The sequence below is a fragment of the Dipodomys merriami genome, unplaced genomic scaffold (assembly GCF_024711535.1).
Source record: "Dipodomys merriami isolate MVZ:Mamm:240054 unplaced genomic scaffold, mDipMer1.0.p SCAF_69, whole genome shotgun sequence".
Classification (NCBI taxonomy): Eukaryota; Metazoa; Chordata; class Mammalia; order Rodentia; family Heteromyidae; genus Dipodomys; species Dipodomys merriami.
The window spans coordinates 570,679-587,107 of NW_027206279.1; the positions used below are offsets into that span (position 1 = coordinate 570,679).

At 43.7% G+C, this 16,429-nt stretch overlaps 1 protein-coding gene and 1 pseudogene across 3 annotated transcripts in view; one reads left to right on the forward strand and one right to left on the reverse strand.

Annotated features, from left to right (window-relative positions):
• Positions 1-15,356: 15,356 nt before the first annotated feature.
• LOC138816143 (olfactory receptor 4K14-like) lies at positions 15,357-16,336 on the forward strand (annotated as a pseudogene).
• The window catches only part of LOC138816153 (olfactory receptor 4F3/4F16/4F29-like), a 54,769-nt gene continuing 54,402 nt past the window's right edge, over positions 16,063-16,429 (reverse strand). For all 3 annotated transcript variants that reach the window (XM_070005690.1, XM_070005691.1, XM_070005693.1), the window contains one exon: positions 16,063-16,204. The gene's annotated coding sequence lies outside the window, so the exon portion shown is untranslated. The remainder of the gene's footprint in view (positions 16,205-16,429) is intronic.

Consider the following 16,429-nt stretch of genomic DNA (forward strand, 5'->3'; position numbering starts at 1 on the left):
TATTAATAAAGGGAACAATCCAAGAGGAGGATATAACCATCATCAACTTATATGCCCCAAATATTGGTGCACCCAGATATGTCAAACAAATGCTCTCAAACTTACAGAATAAAATAGATCCCAATACGATAATACTAGGAGACTTTAACACACCACTCTCACCAAAGGACAGGTCTACCAACCAGAGGATTGGCAAAGAAGCTACCAAATTAAGAGAGGCCATACTTCAAGTGGAATTAACTGACATCTACCGAGTATTTCACCCTAAAACAACACAGTACACATTCTGCTCAGCAGCTCACGGAACTTTCTCCAAAATAGACCATATCATAGTTCATACAAGGAACTTAAGCAAATACAAAGGGATCGATATAATCCCCTGTATCCTATCTGACCACAGTGGAATCAAGCTAGCTCTCAATAACAAAGCATACCGCAGAAATTTCTCTAATACATGGAAATTGAACAGCACACTCCTTAACAATGCCTGGATAACAGAAGAGAGCAGAGAAGAAATAAAGCATTTCCTACAACTCAATGAAAATGAAAACACCTCACAAAGAAACTTGTGGGACACAGCAAAAGCAGTCCTGAGGGGCAAATTTATTGCCCTCAGTGCCCACATCAAGAGAATGGAGACAGACCAAGTAAATAATCTCATGTTGCAATTAAAACAGCTAGAAAAACAAGAAAAAAATGGGACCTAAAGCTACTAGACAAAGCCAGATAACCAAATTAAAAGCAGAGATTAACCAATTAGAAAATCAGAAAACCATAACCAAAATAAACCAAACAAAAAGCTGGTTCTTTGAAAAAATAAACAAAATTGATGGCCCATTGGCTAGATTAATTAAAAAAAGAAGAGAGGAAACCCATATTAATAGGATTAGGGATGCCACGGGAAACATCACAACACGTACCCAAGATATCCAAACAATTCTAACAGACTACTTTCAAAAGCTATACTCTCTAAAGGAAGAAAATCGGGCAGAAATGGATGCATTTTTAGAGAAATACAAGTTGCCCAAACTGAGCAAAGAAGAAGTTAACCAATTAAATAAGCCAATATCCTATAATGAGATACAGGAAGCTATCAAAAATCTTCCAACAAAAAAAAGCCCAGGACCAGATGGATTCACAGCAGAATTCTATAAGACCTTTAAACAAGAACTAATACCCATACTCCTCAAGCTCTTCAGAGAAACAGAGAAGGAAGGAGCTATCCCAAACTCATTCTACAAAGCCAATATCACACTCATCCCCAAACCAGGCAAAGACCCAACCAAAAAGGAGAATTACAGGCCAATCTCCTTGATGAACACAGATGCAAAGATCCTTAACAAGATTCTAGCTAACAGAATCCAGAAACACATAAAAAAAAATAATTCACTATGACCAGGTAGGCTTCATCCCAGAGACACAGGGATGGTTTAACATACGTAAGTCAATAAATGTAATCCAACATATCAACAGAGCCAAGGTCAAGAATCACATGATTATCGCTACAGATGCAGAAAAAGCCTTTGACAAAATTCAACATTCATTCATGCTAAAAGCTCTGGAGAAAATAGGAATAGAAGGAACATTTCTAAAAACAATAAAAGCCATTTATGACAGACCAATAGCCAATATTATACTTAATGGGGAAAAGCTACAACCAATTCTCCTAAAATCAGGAACAAGGCAAGGATGCCCACTGTCTCCACTCCTCTTCAATATAGTCCTAGAACCCTTAGCCAGGGCAATAAGGCAAGAAAAAGACATTAAAGGGATCCGCATAGGGAAAGAAGAAGTTAAACTATCCCTTTTTGCAGACGACATGATACTATACCTCCACGATCCCAAAAACTCCATCCCCAAACTCTTAGAAATCATAAATCACTTCGGCAAAATAGCAGGATACAAAATAAACCCACAAAAATCAGTTGCCTTCCTATACACTGATAATGTACAGGAAGAGAGGGAAATAAAGGGAGCAACCCCATTCACAATAACCTCCCCCAAAATAAAATATTTAGGAATTAACCTCACCAAAGATGTAAAAGAACTATTTAAAGAAAACTATAAAAAGTTAAAGAAAGATATTGCAGAAGACACTAGGAAATGGAAAGACCTCCCATGCTCCTGGACAGGCCGACTTAATATAGTAAAGATGGTAATACTTCCAAAACTAATATACAAATTCAACGCAATTCCTATTAAAATCCCAATGACGTACATCACTGAAATACAGAAAACAGTCCAAAAATTCATATGGAACAACAAAAGACCTAGAATAGCCAAAACAATTCTAGGGGATAAAGACAATATGGGAGGGCTATCCATGCCGAACTTCAAACTCTACTACAGAGCTATAATAACAAAGACAGCATGGTACTGGCACAAAAACAGACCCGAAGACCAATGGAACAGAATAGAAGATCCAGAAATAAATCCACAGGCCTACAGCCAGCTGATATTCGACAAAGGAGCCAAAGACATACAATGGAAGAAACACAGCCTCTTCAACCGCTGGTGCTGGGAAAACTGGGCAGCCACATGCAGAAAACTAAAAGTGGACCCCAGCCTATCACCATGCACCAACATCAACTCAAAATGGATTAAAGACCTTAACATTAAACCTGAATCTCTGAAACTACTGCAGGACAGAGTAGGAGAGACACTTGAACTAATAGGCACAGGAAGGAACTTCCTGAACAGAGTCCCAGGGTCACAACAAATTGGAGAGAGACTCGACAAATGGGACTACCTTAAAATAAAAAGCTTCTGCACAGATAAAGCTATCGCAACCAAGCTAGAAAGACAGCCAACTAATTGGGAAAAAATATTTACCAGCAATATATCAGACAAGGGGTTAACATCCTGTATATACAGGGAACTCAAGAAACTAATCCCTCCCAAACCCAACAAACCAATTACTAAATGGGCAAGGGAACTAAAGAGGGACTTCTCAAATGAAGAAATAAAAATGGCAAAGAAACACATGAGGAAATGTTCATCATCCCTGGTGGTGAAGGAAATGCAAATAAAGACAACCCTGAGATACCACCTTACCCCAGTCAGAATGTCCCACATCCACAAATCAGCCAACGACAAATGCTGGAGGGGATGTGGAGAACGAGGAACGCTATTACACTGCTGGTGGGAATGTACATTCATACAACCACTTTGGAAAGCAGTCTGGAGGGTCCTTAGAAAGCTGAAGATTGACCTCCCTTACGACCCAGTCATACCACTTCTAGGCATCTACCCTGAACAACAGGAACCAATATACAAGGACACGTGCACCTCCATGTTTATTGCAGCACTGTTCGCAATAGCTAGGATATGGAAACAACCTAGATGCCCCACCACAGATGAATGGATCCAAAAATTGTGGTATCTATACACAATGGAATATTATGCAGCCATTAGAAATGACAAAATAATGGCATTTGCAGGGAAATGGATGGAGCTAGAAGGACTCATGTTGAGCGAGGTAAGCCAAGAACGAAGAGACAAACAGTACATGGTCTCCCTGATAAGTGGATGATAAATCCAAAATGTTAGGTGATATGACAAAACTAACAGGACTTAAGAAACAAAGAACTCCCACTCATCTGGTTGAACCACTACCAAATGTCCCCATGCTGCTGATCACATATATGGTATATAACATATGAGCACCGTTATATATTACAGACTGTGATAGACAATTTGCTCCAGGAAAGTTAGAATGAACTTGTGACTTTAAATGAGCATCATTATTCCACAATACTGTGAATTTCTGGAAATTAAGTAATCACTTAATCACAATAAAAAAAAAAAAAAGAACCTTGGGGAAGGGAGGGAGGGAGGGGATGGTGGGGGGAAAACAATGGAGCGGGTAACAATGTTCAAGAGGAAGTATACTCATTACCTCACTCATGTAACTGTAACCCTCTGTATAGTATCTTTACAATAAAAAAATTAAAAAAAAAAAAAAGAACTAGGAGCAGCTGCAACCTACAAGGCTTTTGTTTTCTCCTTCCCACAGGTGTCAGCTCTCTGCAGGCCCCTCAGCTCCCCAGGCTCTCTGCCTCTCCGCCGGCTCCTCAGCGGAGCCGCGCCGGCCTGAGGAGACCATCACCCGCCTGAGGAGCCGAGGCCCTCCGGCCTGAGGAGACCCTCACCAGCCTGAGGAGACCCTCCGCCGGCCTGAGGAGACCCCCCGACAGCCTGAGGAGACCCCGCGCCTGGCCTGAGGAGACCCTGTGCCAGCCTGAGGAGACCCCCCGCCGGCCCCTCCGCTGGCCCCTAAGCCCAGCCTCTCCAGCCTCAGGAACCCCTCCGCCAGGCCCCTCCGCATAGCCGAATCCCATACCTCCCTTCCTCTCCTGCTCGGCTCCAAAAACCCCGCCCTGCGCCGCTCACTTCCTCTCCCTAACCCCACCCCTCTCCTGCTCAGCTCCACAGACCCCGCCCTGCGCTGCTCATTTCCTCCCTAACCCCGCCCCTCTCCTGCTCTGCTCCACAGACCCCGCCCTGCGCCGCTCACGTCCTCTCCCTAAACCCGCCCCTCTCCTGCTTGGCCCCACAGACCCCGCCCTGCGACGCCCACGTCCTCTCCCTAACCCCGCCCCTCTCCCTAACCCCGCCCCTCTCCTGCTCGGCCCCACAGACCCCGCCCTACGCCGCTCACGTCCTCTCCCTAACCCCGCCCCTCTCCCTAACCCGCCCCTCTCCTGCTCTGCTCCACAGACTCCGCCCTGCGCCGCTCACTTCCTCTCCCTAACCCTGCCCCTCTCCTGCTCAGCCCCACAGACCCCACCCTGCGCCGCTCACTTCCTCCCTAACCCCGCCCCTCTCCTGCTCGGCCCCACAGACCCCGCCCTGCGCCGCTCACGTCCTCTCCCTAACCCCGCCTCTTTCCCTAACCCCACCCCTCTCCTGCTCTGCTCCACAGACCCCGCCCTGCGCAGCTCACGTCCTCTCCCTAACCCCGCCCCTCTCCTGCTCGGCCCCACAGACCCCGCCCTGCGCCGTTCACGTCCTCTCCCTAACCCTGTCCCTCTCCCTAACCTCGCCCCTCTCCTGCTCTGCTCCACAGACCCCGCCCTGCGACGCCCACGTCCTCTCCCTAACCCCGCCCCTCTCCCTAACCCGCCCCTCTCCTGCTCTGCTCCACAGACCCCGCCCTGCACCGCTCACTTCCTCTCCCTAACCCCGCCCCTCTCCTGCTCAGCCCCACAGACCCCGCCCTGCGCCGCTCACTTCCTCCCTAACCCCGCCCCTCTCCTGCTCGGCTCCACAGACCCCGCCCTGCGCCGCTCACTTCCTCTCCCTAACCCCGCCCCTCTCCTGCTCAGCCACACAGAACCCGCCCTGCGCTGCTCACTTCCTCTCCCTAACCCCACCCCTCTCCTGCTCGGCCACACAGACCCCGCCCTGCCCCGCTCACGTCCTCTCCCTAACCCCGCCCCTCTCCTGCTCTGCTCTTCCCACAAACCGAGAGGGTCCAGTGACCACTGATTCCCACCAGGTGGTGCTCTAAGTGTGCACCCCATGCTCCTCTCCTCAGGACCAAAGAGTCCAGTGACCACTGATTCCCACCAGATGGTGCTCTAAGTGTGCACACCATGCTCCTCTCCTCAGGACTAGAGGGTGCAGTGACCACTGATTCCCACCAGATGGTGCTCTAAGTGTGCGCACCATGCTCCTCTCCTCAGGACTAGAGGGTACAGTGACCACTGATTCCCACCAGATGGTGCTCTAAGTGTGCACACCATGCTCCTCTCCTCAGGACTAGAGGGTGCAGTGACCACTGATTCCCACCAGGTGGTGCTCTAAGTGTGTGCACCATGCTCCTCTCCTCAGGACTACAGGGTGTAGTGACCACTGATTCCCACCAGGTGGTGCTCTAGGTGTGCACACCATGCTCCCTTTCTCAGGACCAGAGATGCAGTGACCACTGATTCCCACTAGGTGGTGCTCTAGCTGTGTACACGATCCTCCTCGTCTCAGGACCAGAGGGGTGCAGTGACCACTCATCCCCACCAGATGGTGCTCTAGGTGTGTGCTCTGTCCTCTTCTTCTCAGGTCCAAGTTTGCAGTGACCAATGTTTCCCACCAGAGGGTGCTCTAGGCCTGCACATGATCCTCCTCATCTCAGGACCAGAGAGGTGCGGTGACCACTGCTTCCCACCAGAGGGTGCTCTAGGTATGCACGCTGTCCTCAGGACCCTTGGCCTCCCACAAGCCTGCCCCTGGACAGCTCACTTCCTGTTCCTGCCCTACCCCTGCAGTGCTCCACTCCTCCTCCTAGCCTGTAGCTGCAGCTACTTCTGCCCAGGACACTGTAAAACTTGAAGCCCTGATGAAGTGTCCCAAAGCCTCAGTGCCAAAGACAGACTAGCCTCTGTTTGGTCCTGCTGCAAAGTTTAGTGTCTGAACCCCAGAGCAGTCTTGTCCCAGTGTTATGGGGAAAGGAGTCCACCACTCAGACAGCCTCACGTAAAAAGATGACTAAGTGGGTGAAAGACTTAAAGAGAAATTTCTCTGAAGAAGAAAGAAGGATGGCCAATAGACACATGAAGAAATGCTCAACATCCCTAGCCATAAAAGAAATGCAAATCAAAACAAGATTGAGATATCACCTCACCCCAGTTAGAACGGCAAAAATCAAGAACTCAAACAACAACAGATGCTGGAGGGGATGTGGACAGAAAGGAACCTTACTTCATTGTTGGTGGGAATGTAAACTTGTTCAACCACTTTGGAAAGCAGTATGGAGGTTCTTCAAAAGACTTCATATAGAGCTCCCCTATGACCCAGCAATCCCAATTTTGGGCATTTACCCAAATGTTTACAAACAAGACCACACTAAAGCTACCAGCACAACAATGTTTATTGCAGCATTATTTACCATAGCTAAGATATGGAACCAACCCAGATGCCCCTCAGTAGATGAATGGATCAAGAAAATGTGGTATATATACACAATGGAATTCTATGCCTCCATCAGAAAGAATGACATTGCCCCATTTGTTAGGAAATGGAAAAACTTGGAAAAAATTATATTAAGTGAAGTAAGCCAGGCCCAAAGAAACATAGGTCCCATGGTTTCCCTTATTTGCAATATCTAGTATATGTATGAGTCAAGCGGAAAAGGTCAGATAATGTGATGTCAGGAAAATGAACCCTTAGATATGTATTTTAATGTTTTTTTCTTTCATGCATGTGTTTCTAACGCATTTATAAGATTATCTCTTTGTTGCTTTGTATGTCCCTCCCCCACAGTATAACCCCTGCTTTCAACATATTTGATGTCAGTATAACTTGTGGAGGAGATGGGGGAAAACCAGTTGTTTAAGGATACAGGTGGACCTGTTGCAACAATGAGAAGTACAAGTTGTCATGTCCAAAACGAGCTTTACAACATCGGTGCGGGGGGGGGGGGGGGGGGAAGGAGAAGGATTGGGATGGGGGGAGGGGGGAGGCTGGGAAGGGATGTGAAGGGTAAACCAAAAGAGGAGGGTGCAATGCTTGGTAAGAAATGTACGCATTATCCTACCCATGTAATTGTAACCCCTCTGCACAGTATGTTCACAAATAAAATAAAATTAAATTAAAAAAAAAACATCCACATGGTCCAGCCTGGCCACGCACAGGTGGCCAACGGGATGGTAACACCACATAAGGGTTGCATGTTTATGTCCATGGCCAATGGGTTACACTGTGACTCCTAGGAACTGTTTGAACTAACCTATCCTTCTGGCTTGAATTGGTGGGCAAATTTGGGGTCCCCACACAAAGCAGGAGGATATTCTTACTCTTGAGGTTTGTATATTCCAGAAAGATAATGTCATATGCCCCTGCATCCTTGAAGCTAGGGGCTGTTACAAAGACAGCTACAGGAGTTTTATTACAGAGATAGCTACAGGAGGACACACAATGTGCACACCGAGGCATCGGCTCCCACGGGGTGGGATGCACAATGTCACAAGTCAGGCGCCATTCTAATTGGGCAGGGTATGAGATAGGGTGGAATTCCATGTGAAATATGTTTTAAGGTCTCCCTTCATGGCCTCTCTTTGTTTTTAGTAAAGGATCAATTTCTCTGCTTAGTTTTCCTCACACAGTCTGGGACCTTCACAGTCTAGGAGACCCTTCCCCCTACACCAGCTCTCACTGAATTCTCACAGTGTCAGCTCAGGCCAGCAGTCAGGGCCAGCAGTGATCTGCTGGGTGCCAGGAAGGAGATGGGGCCCCAGAGGAGCCACGGGTCAACAGGGAGGTAGAGGCTGCCGGCAGAGGCAGGAACATTATAATGGGTTGTGATCCCAAAGTTCATATATGGATGCTCTCCTCACCCGGTACCTGTGAATGTGACCTTACATGGAAATGGGCTCTTGGCAGGAGATCAACTCCAGTTCCTGCTGTTATTGTGTCCCTAAAAGGGGGGAATTGGGTCCCAGATGATGATCCAGGGATGATCCTCTGTAGAGATGTCACTCTGCTCTCACAGGTTTAGAGGCCTGAGAGAAGACCTAGAACACACTGCCTTGTACCTCCTGAGGGAATATGGCCCAGAAGACACTGATTCCATGCTGCTGGATTTGGAGCTGTGAACACAGAGCTCTAAACCACCCAGGCCGCAGCGGTGTGTCACAGCAACCCTGGGAAATAGCACACAAACGGGCTGCTCTTTCCGCACTCTCTTCTCCTCCTCTCCCCTGGAGATATCTAGGGTGGTGCTTCCCTCTGCAGCTGCTGAACTCAAACAGCCAGGTTGTCCAGCAGTCTTGGGTTCAGGCAGCCCTGGAATCTGTTCCTGGATGGTTTATCATTTCAGGCCAGGAGGCATCTGTGCAGAGGGCCCCCCTCAGCTCTGGACCCCAGATAGCAATGAGCTGCCCCTAAAGGCCACACAAAAGGCAGCCGCCCTCTGGAGCTTGACCCACACATGGATGAGTCCTCTGAGCTCTGGCAGAGAGAAGCCACGCAGGGGACCTGAGGTGGCTGTATGTGAGCCAAGGTGCTTGGTTCTTACAGGTTCTTACCCGATGAGAACGGGATAGGGTCTTGCCAGGTAGTGACTTCCTTAATCAGCAAGAGCCGAGTGCTCGGCCCGCCTGGACACTCAGCAAGAGCCAAGTTCTAGGCCCACCTGGACACTCCACGAGAGCCGGGCACAGCGGGGGCTGATTCACAGCTAGTCAGACTCAGTGGGAACCTACTCACAATCAAGGAAAGCAAGAAGAGCCAGAGGGCTCAGGCCCTCAGTTCAAACCCTGGTCCCACAACATTTTATCTTTAAAATGTGGCAGTACCAAACTTAGAAACTTTAGTTTTACAAAGACAACCTGCAAACTGGGATAAAAACATTTTCAAACCACATCAAATTATATGGCTGCTGTATTAATTTTCCAGGACTAGCACAGCAAAATGCAAAGACTGGCATTAAACAACAGAACTTTTTTAACTGTTAGTACAGTTTTGGTTTCCTGAAGTTTCTCTTCTAGGCTTGCCCAAGTCTACCCTCTTCACAACTCTTTTTTTTTTTATTATTATTTTTTTGGGGTCCGGTTGTGGGTCCTGAACTCTGGGCCTGGGCACTGTCCCTCAGCTCTTCAGCTCAAGGCTAGCGCTCTACCACTTGAGCCACAGCACCTCTTCTGGCTTTTTTCTTTTTGCTTATGTGGTACTGAGGAATCGAACCCAGGGCCTCAGGCATGCAAGGCAAGCGCTCTGCCACTGAGCCACCTTCCCAGCCTCTCTTCACAACTCTTAACACTAACATAACACCAATATATAGTTCTAACAAGCAGAATATGTTCCAGAAGAAATCATATTGCCAGAATGGTTATCTTACCCAGAGAATTTGACCCTTTAGTCGATGACATGTTTAATTACTCATATCCTTAATTGTTGAGTTTTAAAACATATAAAAGTCCTGACAGCTGAACAAGGACAAAGAGGCGCATGCCCACAATAATTATAATCCAACTGTCACTCTCACTAATGGATATCATAGATAATAATTCACCAAAGACAAACTACTTTGAATGTAACACCTTCAACAAATATCACACATTTCTTTTTGAAATAGTTACCAATTTATGAAATATTCTTGGCTAGGAAACATGTGTTGCTATTAAGATAATCAAGTCACTCACATTTGTACACACGTGTACAGCAGTTTTATTTGCAGTACTTCAAAGCTGGAAACATGAGTTATATATCAGCAGATTAGTTATATTTTGTGGTAAATACAATTCAATAACAATGAACAATATAAAGCAGTATTCTATCAATATGAACAGAAATATGTAAGTAACAAACTATGGTAAGTAGTAGGAGTCATTTGTGTTTGTGTATGTGCCGGTCCTGAGGCTGCAACTCAGTGTCTTAGCCTTTTGTTTTTATTGTCATTGTAACAGTGATGCACAGAGGGGCTATAGTCACGTAAGTCACCTAATAGGCCACCCCTCCCTTTGCTTTCCTCCAGTCTCCCCCTCTGACCACAAGTCCCATAGTTCATGTTCCACATCATGTACACTGAACACCTTGACTGCATTTGTTACTCTCCCTCCCTCTGTATCTGCACCTCCCCTTTGCCTCCCCCCCAAAGGAAAAAACCCCAAAGACAAAAAATAAAAACAACAAACACCACCACCAACAACAACAGCTTGCATTTCCTGGAATTCATGCTGAGAAACAGTCTTTAAATGTCCAGTGGTGCAGCTGTTTCCAGGGTGCCCTGCTTTCGTCTGTGTGTGGGAGCCCTGAGTCCTGTGCAAGTCATGATGCCCAGTAGTGTTTCAGACCCAGCTTCCACATACGAGAGCAAACAGGCACCGTGTGTCTCTCTGAGCACGACTTACTTCACTTACTAAGATTCGTTCTAGATCAGCTCACCTCCCCTTCCACACATTAGAAGTCCCCCACCAAGCCTGTAGCAACCTCGTGGGGATGCTTTTGTTGTTTCTCAATAAAGTTGTTCTTAAATCTAAAAGGTCTATTTTAAGCTCACATTAAATGCCCTATTTTAAAGACCTAAGTGTGCATAGCTAATTTGACAACTAGTTCATACCTATCACAATCTCAGGTAATTATTGGATATACTGAAACACATCAGCTAAACCAAGACTGACAGTTTAGAAAACCTCAAAATACATTCAGGCATTCTGTATACATCCTGATTTTTCTGTGGTTACAGGCCACAGAAATGAATAAATAAATGTAAATAAAATGTTAACTCATTTCATAGAGTTACACACCAAGATTGCAGAGGTATCTCCATAATATTACTGGTTAAATTAATAGCTTTTTAAACTCCACTAACTTTTAATTCTGAGCTTATTTATATTAGGTTTGTTCATCTCCCTTTTCTGATTTCACAAGTAGACAGCACTTAATCACAGACCTAACAATAAATACCCAAGAGATCACAAGATAATTCTTTCCAAGATTTTTGTTTTGTTCAGAACAAAGAATATGTGAATTTCAACCAAGGGAAATTCTTCAGACAATGAATATATGTCAGGCTGGGCAGGTGCTTCCACAGATACTTTCTGAAAACAATGTGGATTTCATCATAAACGCACATTAGAAGATAAGTTGAGACTAGACTCTGGTCAAAGAGAAAAATATGCTGAGTAAGTTATTTTGTCTATCTGGCTCTCTTCCATGGGGTAATTCATAAACGATTTCTGTGTGTATGTTTTAAAGATGTCCACTTTGTTTCCAGTTGAATGCAGCTTCTTTATCTTCTGAGATTTTCAGAAAGCAATCCATGGAATTCCAGGTTTTGTATTACTACAGCAATTTCCTATTACCTTCACAGTGCCACTTCCATCTTTTTGTGTTTATGTGTTACTAAGGAATTGAACTCCGAGCTTCGTGCATGATAGGTATACACTCTACTACTAAGCCACATTCCCAGCCCCATCTATTACATTCACAACAGTGACTACACCACCAAAGCAGACAGGTCTAAGTCAGATCACAGTATTTGCTTCCTCGTTGATGAGAGCAGGATCAAGCTATCCTTATTAAAATGGTTCCTAGCTTTTAACAGAATAAAGTTTTTTTTTTATTATCAAGAGAATGCAGTGTGTAATGTAACTTTTAGCATACAGATAAAAGCAAAAAAGAGATTATAGGTCTAATGGGAAGTGACAGAAGCTTAGTGCAGAAATATGATTAAAACAATCTGAAAACAAAGAACAGCATCACAACCTACTAGATGACAACTACAGCCTTCATCAGTTTACATCTCTTCAAATCTACTTTAAGTCCTAATGTATGCTCATAAAAATGAAAGCACTGGTATTATAGAGTTTAGTACTATTACAGAAAATCAGTCTGCAAAAGTAAATTACCTCTAGAAGAGAATGAATATATTTTTGTGTTAAATATCCCTGAAAAAGTAATTATCTTTGTTTCCTTTCCTTATGTTTCAATTTGATTCTTCCAAAACTTAACATTACCGCCTTTGATGAGACTTGACCCACATTAAAATTTAGAATTCCACAGATGCCTTAATAGAATGCCTTGTTGCTTCTAGGTCTTCAATAATATGGCTAAATTCTTTTAGGCCAAAAAGGAGAATCTGCTGTTATGTTCCTGGAAAATAGACAGCTTGTCTAATGCATTCTTGACATCTGTACATCACATGATCACCCAGTAATAACCTATTCAGAGGAAATGTAAGTAGTATTTTCAATAAAAGCTATAGCTGTTTTTTTGTTTAAAGAAAGTGTTCAGCTGAATACTATAAAGTTATGTCAAATAACGTTGGAAATAGTACTGTTTCATGATCTGTTATAAAGACTGAGAAAGGAAATAACTAATATTTATTAACTTATTTGGTATAGGAAATGTCTCCATTTTTCTTTGTAGTTTCTTTCCCTTTTTTGTCAGTTGTGGGCTTGAACTCTGGGCTTGGGCACTGTCCCTCAGCTCTTCAGCTCAAGGCAAGTGCTCTACCGCTTGAGCCACAGCAACACATCCAGTTTTCTAGTGGTTTATTAGAGATAAGAGTCTCCAGGACTTTCCTGCCCCAGCTGGCTTTGAACCAAGATCCTCAGATCTCAGCCTCCTGAGTAGGTAGGATTACAGGTGTGAGCCACCAGCACCCGGCTTCTATGTAGTTTCTTTTACATCTTAATAATACATCTGTTAATTTCATTGTATATATAATGAAGTGGAAACAATTATGGTTATTATAAGGTCAAAACATAATTGAGTAAGGCTTAAATAAGGTCTGACTATTTTAAAAACCTATTGTTAGCAGGGTGCCTATGGCTCACACCTGTAATCCTAGCTACTTAGGAGGCTGAGACCTGAGGATTGCAGTTCAAAGCAAGCCGGGGCAGGAAAGTACAGGAGACTCTTATCTCTGATAAACTATCCAGAAAAAGCTGGCAGTGGTACTGTGGCTCAAGTGTGCTAGGCTGAGCACAAAGTGGCTCAGGGACAGTGCCCAGGCCCTGAGTTCAAGCCCCAGGAACAGGAAAAGAAAAAGAAAAAGGAAACCTATGGTGAGTCTAAGAACTCTAAGTAGCAATGTCAATATACAATAATCCACCAATGTTTTTACAATAATGACAGAGAACTACCTTTTAAGCTGCGTGGTTTTTATTGACCAACATTGCCTAGGCATGTGCATTGTCACCTTTTAGCACATTCTCTTGAGCACATTTGAAGTCCTGCTTTGTAACCCATTAACTCCCAGGAGAATTATCCTAGCAGGTAGAGATAGTTTTTGAAATCATATCCTTGAAATTTTTGTGTTCTTAAGAAATTAAATTTTGAGCAAAGATGTCAGATTACTCAAAATAATATAGGACAGTATTCTATTTGGTGGAAGATTTGTATATTTTCCTAAGAAATTGGGCCTATTTCTGTCAAAGAAATATGTTTATTTGCAAGTTATGAGACTATTATTATATCTCCTTTCTCATAGCAAAATGTAATGTACGTAATTTCAAAAGAATTTTTTTCTTTTTGCTTTAGTGTATGATTTGCTAAGGAAAAGTAAAAACAGTGCTCATGGCTCACGGATTTTATATTCACTTGCTCTCCTCAACCCCACCCTAGAGATTTCAAAGGATAAAACAAGATGGAACTCATAAACAAAAACAGTGCCAAAAGAGACAATTAAAGAAGGGGAAGTATTTTTCCACTATATAGCCTGAGGATTATAAATTTACTTAGAAATCAATATCATCAATATCATTATATTTAAAAGTGAATTAATTGTGCTAATTGAAGGACTTAGCTTCACACTCAGCACTAACAAAGATACACTTCACCAATACATTTATATATAACTTATTCTCATAAATAATCAGAGATGGCGAGGGTGATCATGTTAATGATAATTATTTCATCATATGTAATAAATAATAGATATACCTATCTACCTACAAGTCATTAAAGGTAGAAAACAGGTAACATGGAGATGATATATTCAAAGCTTAGGGATTCATTCATAAAACTAATAGTAAAATATATTCTACTGATAAGCATAAATTACATATAATTTTCAGAAATCATCTAGCTTGAATGTAACTCTAAGTTGTCTTTTACTTTGATTAACCTGTTTCAACATGATTCTTCATTGTTATTTTTTCCAATTAATTTCCTGAGCAGACCATATTGAATTACATTATAGGCTATATATATAGATTTTATATTACCATCATTTAATTATAATGTCTGTTTTATTTATCCACATTACCATGTTAAGGCTTTTAAATATTTAGCTTCTCTCATAGTAAGTATCCAACAGTTATAGGGAAATAAGCTAATTTTATAATTTTATACTGTCTTACATAAGAACTTTCACCAATTTTAGAAGAATTCATTGTAAATGGCATAAAGTAGTGTTTGAGGGTGGTATTACATAATTTATATTTAAGTTCACAATCAGTTTAACCATCACCTTTCCAAGTCTATGACTCAAGCCTTATCATGTGGTGTAATGGCTTCTGGTACCATAATCAGACTTTTTAAAAACTGAACTAGAGGAAAAAGCTAGCACTCAGCTCAGAGCATAATCATTGTTAGCCTTTCCTGTTACTGCTATAATCTATTCCTTTCTTGTGAAAGTACTTTCCCAACAAACCATTTCAGTAAAAAAAAAAATCACATCTCAAAAAATATTAAAAATCACACCTCTTGTTCTACTTCTTGGAAATCTGACTCAATTAGCTTCTTTGGAGGGCATAATTTCATTTGGACAGGACTTTTGCTTCCACAGTTTTTAACTTTTGATATCGATGGTAAATTTCAATGTGAATATCAAATTCTAAAACTTAAGTACCTTTTCTCATCTCATTAACTGACATTTTATCCTCAGTTATTTCCAAGGACATCTGAATAAAAAAATGGACAGAAACAATGAGTCCACAGTGTCCGAGTTTGTGCTTTGGGACTTGGCTCCCACAGAATCTTCAGGTTTCCCCTTCCTGGCATTTCTGATGCTCTATGTCATCATTCTGTCAGGGAACACTGTCCTCATGATCTTGATCGTCACTGACCCTCACCTCCACTCCCCCTGCTGGCCAACCTGTCCTTTGTTGATCTGTGGCTCTCCTCAGTCAGCCCCCCAAGATGATCTCAGACTTTCTCAAAGAGGACAAGATCATTTCTTTTGGAGGCTGCCTGTGCCAGATTTTCTTTGCCCACTTCATTGCTGCAGGTGAGATGGTGCTCCTTGTGGTAATGGCCTATGACCACTATTGGCCATCTGCAGACCACTCCACTACCCCACCATTATGAGCCTGCAGAAGTGTGTGGAGCTGGTGTTAACCGCCTGGGCCATTGGATTCGTGCATGCCATGAGTCACCTGGTAGTGGTCATACAGCTGCCTTCTGTGGCCCCCGGGATATAGACAGCTTCTTCTGCAACATACCGCTGGTCATCAAGCTAGCCTGCATACATTCCTATAATCTGGACCTACTGATGAACGCTGACTGTGGAGTTGTGGGTGTAACCTGCTTCGTTCTGTTGCTGATCTCCTACACGTACATTCTTCTCACTGTGCGATGGAGCTCCACAAGCGGGGCCTCCAAGGCCCTGTCCACCTGCTCCGCCCACATCACGGTGGTGGTCTTCCTCTTCGGCCCCTGCATCTTCATCTACGTGTGGCCTCTCAGCATCACCTGGCTGGACAAGTTTCTTGCTGTGTTTTATTCTGCTGTTACACCGCTGCTAAACCCAGCCATTTATACACTGAGGGATAAAGAGATAAAAAGAGCCGTGAAAAGGTTTAGAAGATATTCTATAGGGCCCAAGGGTTCTATAGATGCCCAGAAGGCCTGTCTTAAGCACTTCAGACCAGCAACACAAAGATCTGCGAGATAGGGTAAAAACAGGAAATTTAGTTCATACTGGAGTTCTTTCCTGTCTCCAGATATGAGTACAGATCAATGGACTTCTGGATAATTCGCCTTTACT